Source organism: Pteropus medius, unplaced genomic scaffold (genome assembly GCF_902729225.1).
Source record: "Pteropus medius unplaced genomic scaffold, Ma_sr-lr_union100, whole genome shotgun sequence".
Classification (NCBI taxonomy): Eukaryota; Metazoa; Chordata; class Mammalia; order Chiroptera; family Pteropodidae; genus Pteropus; species Pteropus medius.
Genome location: NW_024352786.1, coordinates 7,464,422 through 7,473,650, shown reverse-complemented (window position 1 = coordinate 7,473,650; position 9,229 = coordinate 7,464,422).

The following is a 9,229-nucleotide window of genomic DNA, read 5'->3' as shown; positions in this document are numbered from 1 at the left end:
AGGCCTCAACGTCTGGCTAAAAGGTACCTTTCTGTTCTTGTTTCTGTTGACCGGTCACCAGGGGTCCGTGGAGAGACTGGACGCAGTCATATCTCCTGGACCATGGCCAGGCCGTGGGACACCACCTCCTGTGCCCTGTTTTCAGGTTTTGTCTATTGTCTTTGGTCTTGTCTAGGTTGTAGGTGGCGGACTTTTCTGGGTCCACCTACATCCCAGTAATTGTTCTTGTCTGAGTGTCTGTTTTGTGTTTTCTGCGCAAGCGATGGGGAGAAGCCCGAGTTCACAAAAGACGCACTTGGATTGTCTCCTGTGACATTTCAAAGAAGGGCTTGTAGAAGGAGCTGACTATGGCATAAAGTTTTCCCCAGGCAGACTAAGAACATTGTGTGAAGTTGAGTGGCTGTCTTTTGATGTAAACTGGCCTCCGGAGGGTTCTTTTGACAAGGGTTTAGTGAGGAATGTTTGGAAGATTGTCACGGGAGACCCAGGACATCCCGATCAGTTTTCCTACATCAATCAATGGTTCAAACTTGTTCAGAACCCCCTTCCTTGGTTCCGCCGGTGTGCCCTTTCTCTAGGAGCGTGAGTCTTAGTTGTGGGCACCCCAAAACATGCAGCAACTGAATCTCCAAGACAGCCCAGTCCCTCAGTCCTCCAATCTCCACTGGAGGACAGTGACCTTCCCCCACCCTATAATCCAGGACAACAGAGGCTAAATAGCACCACTTCACCTTCTCAGACACAGGCAGGTAACCCCTATGGGCCTCCTGCTCTCGCTCCGGGCGGGGCACCAGCTGATACCACCACCCCGGCCATCCTCCCCTTGTGAGAAGTACCACTCCAGGAGCATCACACCGACAGGCCCTTTATGGTTTACGTGCCTTTCTCGACTAGCGACCTGTACAACTGGAAGGCACAGAATTCGCCTTTCTCTGAAAATCCCCAGGCATTAATAAGACTCTTAGAAAGTGTCTTTCAGACTCACTGCCTTGGACGATTGCCAACAGCTTTTAATTACCCCCTTCACCAAGGAAGAACATAGACGCATTCGGACTGAAACACAGAAGATAGCTATGGGAGGGAGGAAAGCTGAGGAAGCAGGGGAACAGATTGAGGAGGAATTTCCCTCCACCCGCCCAGACTGGGGACATAATTCTCAGGCAAGGAGAACAGCATTAGATCTGTACCACCAGATTCTAACTAGGGGAATTAGGATGGCTGCTCGTCAGCGAACTAACCTTTCTAGGGTAACTGAAGTTATACAGAGACCTCAGGAATCTCCTGTAGCGTTTCTTGAACGAGGCGTACTGGCTATACACCCCACTGATCCTGAGGCCCCTGAGAACCAGCAGGCAATTAATATAGCCTTTGCGACTCAAGCAGCCTCTGATATCTGGCGTAAATTGCAAAAATTATAAGGTTTTGCAGGGATGAACCTGTCCCAACTTGTTGAGATAGCCCAGAAGGTGTTCAACAACAGGGAGGCACCAGATGACCCCAATCGTATGGCTGAAATCCAAAGCTACTGTCATCAACCCAGCCAATTTATTGCCAGACCCAGACCCCCAGACCCCCAGACCCCCATTCATGACTGCATAGATTTCACTGATGCTGTGTGTTCCTCACAGCCAGACCTCAAGGACTCCCCTCTGCCTGAAGCCGATGAAGTTCTGTTCACGGACGGGAGCGGCTTCATGCAAGAAGTAAGGAGGTACACTGGGGCAGCGGTCGTTACTCTAACTGGCACTATCTGGTCACAAGCTCTTCCCCATGAGACTTCTGCTCAAAAGGCCGCGCTCATCACCCGCACAGAAGTGCTAAGATGAGGAAAGGATAAGGCAGTCACAATATACACAGACAGCCGATATGCCTTTGCCTCTGCACGTGTACACGGAGCCATCTGCAAGGAAAGAGGGCTTCTGACTTCAGCTGGGAAGGACATCGAGAACAAGGGGGAGATCTTAGCCTTACTTGAAGCCATATAGATGCCTAAGACTCTTGTTATTGTTCTTCGTAAAGGACATCAAAAAGGGAATAGTCCTGAGGCTGAGGGAAACTGACGAGCTGATGCAGAGGCAAGAACAGCGGCCACAAGGCCAGTGGGGCCCCCACCACATCTACTGACTGTTGTCCCTTACCCAGAACTGCCTCCGTCTCCGACCTATACGGCGGAAGAGAACATGTATTTTCAAGATAAGAGAGCCACTAGGAACCAACAGGGGTGGTGGACAACCCCAAATGGAAAAATCGGGCTCTTACAGCCCTTGGAAGGACTCTTCTCCACCAACTACACCAGACCACACACCTAGGGCGAACTAAGATGCTCCAAGCTTTAGACCCCTACTTTCATTTGTTGGAAGGGAGAAGAACAGAGGAGATTGCCTCACGATGCCCAGCTTGTGCCCAAGTTAATCCAAAGAAGAGGAAGATAGAAGAACCTAGGCATAGGGAAAGAGAAACTTATCCGGGGGACCACTGGCAAGTAGATTTCACTGAGGTAACCCCGACTGTGAGAGGCTACAAATACTTACTTGTTTTTATAAACACTTTTTCAGGATAGGTAGAGGCCTTCCCTACCAGGAAAGAGACTGCCTTAGTAGCTACTAAGAAACTACTAGAAGATATTCTTCCTCGATTTGGTCTCCCCAGAACTTTAGGGTCGGATGACGGGCCAGCCTTCGTAGCAAAGGTATCACAACAATTGGCTAGCCACCTAAATTTGCAATGGAAACTCCACTGCGCCTGCCGGCCTCAAAGTTCGGGCCAAGAGAGCAAATGAATCAGACCCTAAAAGAGACATTAGTCAAGTTAGGATTAGAAACTGTTGGGACCTGGCTAGAACTTCTCCCCTTTGCTCTTCTCCAAGCCAGATGTACTCCGTATGTTAATGGAGTCATCCCATTTGAAATTTTCTTTGGAAAACCCTTACCTTTAGTACCTAGAATAGAAGTTGAGGAAAAGGCAGAACTATGTAACTTTGTCTTACTTAAGTCTTTACAGGCCCTTCAAAGTGTACAGAAGGAGATTTGGTCCCAGGTTCGTGCTGCCCACTCAGCCCTAGGAGAAGGACTTCTCCATCAGTTTCAGCCTGGGGACTCTGTGTGGATCCGGAAGTTCACTTCCAAAGGACTAGAACCCAAATAGAAAGGATCCTTCACTGTCTACCTGACGACGCCCACTGCAGTTAAAGTAGACGGCATCCCATCATGGGATTCATTACTCCCATGTGATGGCAGCATGAGAGTGGACAGCTCAGGAAGACGGGCCCTTAAAACTAAGATTCAAGCATACATAAGTATAACCCTTTGTTTCTTCCTTTTTATCTCTTTAGCCCAGGCATTTGACCAGCCACAACCAGAACCAGAAGGAGAATTAATAACTATGTTAACAACAATACACAAGGTCTTAAATAAGACCTCCCCAGACATAGGACAAGATTGTGGGTTGTGCCTAAACCCAAAAACCCCCTTACTATGTTGGGATAGGAACTCCCTTAAACTTAACTGAGCTCAGCAGGCTAGAACTTCAAGTCGATTCACTAGCAGAAGTAATCCTCCAAAATAAAAGAGGTTTAGATTTATTATTCTTAGAACAAGGTGGATTATGTATGGCTCTAGGTGAAACCTGTTGCTTCTATGCTAATAACTCTGGAGTAATTAGAAAGAGCTTATAACTAGTACAGAGAAATTTAGATGCCAGGGAAAAACAAAGAGTAGAATCAGATAACTGGTTTCATAGGATGTTCAATTGGTCACCATGGCTAACAACTCTTCTATCTGCTATAGCTGGACCTTTAATCCTCTTCCTCTTGTTAACTTTTGGCCCACGTTTCCTCGATTTCTTCTTTGCATATAAAGGGAAGAGAATTAATTCTATTAAACTTTTAGTATTATGTAATAGAGGCTATGAGCAAATTCCACATGAAGAATCAAGGATTTGATTTTCTGCTAAGGCCAGTGGGGAATATGCTAGCTGGAAAATTACTGCTTGGTTATTGCCCATGGGAACATAGGCTCATGAGAACATAGGCTGTCACCTATGGGAACATAACATTCTAACAATAAGCTTTCTGCTTCTGTACCCCCGCTTGCACACCCAACCTGTGGGTTGACAGGTAGTGAATAGGAGAAAAATAGAACTTTATATTTAAGACAAAATGAGGAATGGGATTTAGGGCTTAAAAACCCTGTACCTCTACATTTCGGGGCTGCTTAATGTGGGGTCTGCATACCCCTGGCAGACCCAGCTGGCTAAATAAAGAGTGTGTTTCCTATAACTCACTAGTTTCTGGTGATCCGTGTGTCTTTCGGGGGCTGGCGGCTACAACATGTTGAGGGAATTTCCTAAACCTGGCTCTGCCAGTATCTCCAGGTAATCTATGCAAACCACCTACAGAAGTTTCAGTGGAGAAAGACATTTACACAAGCACAGCAGAGTACTCCTAACTCAAGGAAATTATCTTGCAAAAGCATGCCCTTGATTATAAAAGATGTATTCATCGGGATCCTCGCAAATAGCAGAAACCAAACTCAAACAGGCTGAGGCAAAAAAATGTACTGTGTTAGTCCACAGCTACTGATAAAGTTAGATGAATATAGCTGGAGCCAGTGGCTAAAATGATGTCGTATTCTCTCTCCCTCTCAGTCTCTCTCTCTCCCTCTCAATCTCTCTCTCTCTCTCCCTCTCTCCCTTCTTCTGTCTTTCTCTCCCTTCTTCCCTCCCTCTCTCTTTGTCTCCAGTTCTGCATTTCTCTCTGTGGAATTCAGTATCAGGCAGGCTCTTCCCAGGGAGTGGCAAAATGACTCTCAGCAGTACTATTATTATGTCTTATCAGCTTAAAACTGACAGAGAAAGGGAGTTACTCTTTCTCAACAGCACCAGTAGAAATCCTGTGGTGGAGAGTATTATTCTGATTGAGGTCAAGTGTCCATCTGTGAACCAATTAATGTAAACTGAGAGATGAAAAATGCTGATTGGCCAGGCCTGGGTCACATGGCCAAGAATAGGGTCGGCCTCACCCACATTGAGAACTGGGAAAGGCTGTTTCCCTAAAGAAGAGCAAGTTGCTGTACCAGGGAAAGGAAAATGAAAACAAGGCTGAAAACAAGATCTGCCTGTTCCAGGAGGCACAGGCCTCTCTGCTCTGGAGGTACTTACTCCCCTGCCTCATCCCCTCATTTGGATATGTTGATCCTGTGGACGAAAAAGGGGCTGCATACTAAACTTGACAAGCTCAGGAGAAGCCTGCATGGCAGGCCTTACAAACTCAGAGGCCAAAAGTAACCACATAGAATGATCTGAACATAAAAATTCGTAACTAAAAGAGGGTAGTCACATCCTAGATATGTAGCTTCCTTGACAAAGGTCAATCTTTACCTTAAGCAAGCTTGTCTATTGCCTTTTGTATCTAAGATAACATACCTTTGGAAGGCCAGAGTAATCTCCTTTTCCAGACCCCTGAGAGCACACCTACAGCATCGGAGCACAAGACCACAGAACCCCTCATTATCTCGTTCCCGAATACCATCTCTGTGCTGTAAATGTTAATTATTGTCTATCTTGTACCCACCAATGTGAGATATGTGTCTCTCCATTTTACTTTTTTATCCAATCTAAGATTGCCTTGATTCGCTTTCTCCTTCTCCCTTAATCTACCACCGATGGACTTCATGTAATCCTCCTTATGTCTCCTTTTTTGATTCTAATGTATAAAAGAAGTTGCAAAACTGCCGTTCTCTGGAGCATAGTCTTAAGTCATTGAAATCTTGCTTTCCAGCAATTGTCATTAGTTTAGCTCAAATAAACTCATAAAAATTATAGGTTTGGACGTTTCTTATGTCAATAGCCCACAGAGTCTTCCCCTCAGTGGGCTGACTGTTTCTACAACAGTAAGAATGATGGTTCATCCCTTCTATGGTACTTACTATGTGCTTGTCACATGTTTTTACTTATACGTCCTCACAACTCCATATGAAGTTGTTACCATCATTATCCACATTTTATAGGTGAGGAAACTGAAGCACAGAGAAGTAAGGTTGTTTGCCAAGGTCACACAGCTAGTAAGTGATGGAACCGAGGCTCTAATGGGTACTAACATCCATCTTGCTATTTTGCCTTTGTAATACAGTTTTCTTTTGTTTCCGTTTTATATACTTAGACCGTTTAAAGCATGAACTCAAAAGCAAGAGTAATGCCTAAAATTTTTTTCACCCCAGGCTTACATAGAATTCTAAATTCAGAGCTCATTGACTCTGTAGTGGATAATGGTAATTGGAATTTCTTAAAGATTTTTACGTGTTGATTTTTTGACTTGATCAGAAAAGCTGTGGAAATAGAGAAAGTCTGAAAAATGACCTCCTCTATAACGGTATTTCCAAACTTTGCTTACTCACAAACCACTTCACAAATTTTACTATATCCATGTACCACCCCGACTACTATTTACCTGGTATTTTTATTTAACTTGATCTTAAATTTACTCACCTTTTACTTAGCCCTGACTCAAGCCTGATATACCTGAAATCATGGACTTGATGTTCTAGTTGTCTTTTTTCCTAAAAAAATATTAAAAATAAACACCTGGAAGATTAAATTAAAATTACAATGAAATACCACTCATATTGCCAGAAAGGGTAGAATTAAAACAATTGATTTTAGGACAACTAAATCACTCAGGTGTTATTGGTGGGAATATAAAATGGTACCACCATTTTAGAAAAAATCCTCTAAGTTTCTTATAAAATGAAATAATATACCTATCCTATGACCCAACAATTATAGTCTTACCCAAGAGAAATAAAAATCTCTTTATACAAAATGACTTGCATAAGAATATTTATAGGAGCTTTATTAATAATGGCTAAAAACTGGAAACAGACCAGAGAATGCAAAAACAAACTGTGACCTATTCATATAATAGAATGTTATTCAGCAACATGAGGGAATGAACTATTGATATGTAGAGCAACAGGGATAAAGAAAAAATGGGCCAAGTCAAAGAAGTCTTACATAAAAGACTACATATCATATGATTCCATTCATTAGAGGTTCTAGAATTGGGAAACTTATCTATGGTGAAACAAATCAAAACAGTAGTTGGCTAGAGGTAGGGGGTAAGGACAGAGATTAAGAGTTTATTGAGGTGATAGTAATGTTTTCTATTTTTATAGGAGCTTGGGTTACACAGGTGTATGTAAGCATTTTGCCAAAGTCAGTAAATTTTATTCATGCAGAAAAATAAACTATAAACAAATAGAACTCTCATCATCACCTGCATACTGAGGATTTTAGGAGAAATGTACTGATGTATGTAATGCATTAAAAATAGATGAATTGATGGCTAGATCGAGGGATGGATGGAAGGTTGGATATGAGATAAAGTAAGTATAGTAAAATTTTAATGGGAGAACCTAGGTGGTAGGTTTATGGGTGTTCAGTGTAGAAATCTTTCCACTCGGCTATTTTTTTTTTTTTAATTTTCCACAATAAAATGTTGGATGAAAAATGAACACCTAACCATTAAAAAAACTGTTGACATAGGTACCCCTTGAAAGCACTTCACCTCCCTCCACTAGTGCAGGTTCACGGCCTACAAACATTACTGAAACAGAAACTTGCTTTTCTTGATGTCTAGAGTAGCAAAAGAACTTTATCCCAGCTCTATTTAAGTCTACAAAGCTGAGAGAAAAATTTATGATTTAGTTTCCTATCCATCTTTTCACTTTTCATGTCAAAATTTATACATTTCCTTCAATTTGTCTCAATTCCAAGCTTTTCTGAAACAAAGGAACAACTGACTAAAATTTGTAAATGGGCCCTCTTCTCCTTCAGGAAAGTCATTCTTTAGAAAAAGAGAAGGATTTGACTTCTGAAAGTTTGGTCACTGCACAAATATGTCTCTAACTTAAGGGCATGATGGAAAAAATTAAAGCTGACAATCATGGAACTTCATAAGTTTCATAAGTGCTGCCACTTAACCCAATGCCGGAGATACTGCTGAAGTTCAGCAGAAAAGGTTTCGCTGTATACAGTTATCCGCTATTTGAATCCAATGATGACCCACGTCAATAATGATATGGGCTAAAACATTTTTTTCTGACAAATTAAGGTCATTCACAAAGTTTAAACAACAGTCCTTAATCAGAAGAAACTATTGCTTCAAACAGCTGAGCAAACACTATAAAACAAATTAGCACGGGAGATTTGGAGTATAGTCAGAATAGACAAAATGAGTTATTGCTTTTTTTTTAGCAATGATGATGACTATCTTGATCAAAAGGGAAAAAACCCTAAAGGCAAATATTCAGCAGTCGGAAAAAATTTAAATAGCTAAAATTTTACAATGAATTTTTTGAATTTTATAAAGTAACAATGATGCAAAAAGAAAAGTTGTCCAGCAAATGTTAACACTAGGGAGTATTAACACTGTGGAAGAAAAGAAAAATGGCACATAGGCTTTCTACTTGCTATGGTATACAAAAATTCAATGCCTATAAAATGAAGAAATCATTCTAATTAGGCAATAATGACTCAGTTTATTGGAGCTGTAATTCTAATGCAAACTTCCATTTTTACATAAATAAATTAATTGCTGTTAGGGAAAAACCCCACAATGTTGTTTGCCTTATATCTGTGTATATGTGTGTAAGCTAACAGAAGGTGGGAACTGAATCTATGTTTTTTTCTTATAATATCTACAGGAGAGTCATATTTATTACCTACTTAGATGAGATCTACTTTTAGGCAGAATAATGACAATAAGCTTATTTGAATTTTTTAAAAAATGAGTGATGCAAAACAGAAAAATTAGTAAGCAAATATTAACATGAGGGAAATGTCTATAAACCTTCAAAGTGCCTCTTAGTGAAGAGGCCAAATGTCCATGGCAATATTAAACATAAATTACAGATAACCTAAAAAGGACAAGAATGGCTCTTGCAAAAAAAAAAAAAATAATAACAACAACACAGAATGAGAAATCTCTGGATTTGGTATTGATATCTACCATTTGGCAAAAAATGGAAAACTCTTGTTAAAACAATGTGACAAATAGACGCACTGTGAACATGGCCAAGATCATGAATAATGCACTGGTACAGATGCTAACCAGACTTACACAAGGATACTTCCATTTATTTTTCATGGGTTTTGAAAACTGATCTTTAAAGTGGTCCCAGGTGAATGTCTCCTTGGCTCAACAAATCTCTGAGAGTGCTTTGATTTTCTTTGC